The sequence below is a fragment of the Penaeus monodon genome, chromosome 28, assembly GCF_015228065.2.
Source record: "Penaeus monodon isolate SGIC_2016 chromosome 28, NSTDA_Pmon_1, whole genome shotgun sequence".
Taxonomy (NCBI): domain Eukaryota; kingdom Metazoa; phylum Arthropoda; class Malacostraca; order Decapoda; family Penaeidae; genus Penaeus; species Penaeus monodon.
In genome coordinates, this window is record NC_051413.1 from 3015998 (window position 1) to 3016381 (window position 384).

The window sequence follows — 384 nt, forward strand, 5'->3', positions numbered from 1 at the left end:
AAAAATAATAGAAACATGAAATAATGATCATTGTATAAATCATAAATGAGGAACAAGAATATGATAAAAATTAATTATAATAAAAATGAAGTGTCCGACAGCAGTATAAATATTATCAAAGGATTTTAAAAATATTAAAAAAAGTTCCCGTAGATGTAACAATAGTAATGGCAAGAGTAATGCAAGTTTAAAATATAAACGATAGTACGGCAGATACAATAACTACATGTTATTTGTAACAGCAACATCAAAACTAATAGTAACAAAGATAAAAATGAGCATGAAAGTTAATATGTTGATATGGACAGTAAGAGCAACGACAAAGGAAATATCAGTAACAACTATAACAGTAATTATGTTTATTAATTATCAACGGTAGCAATT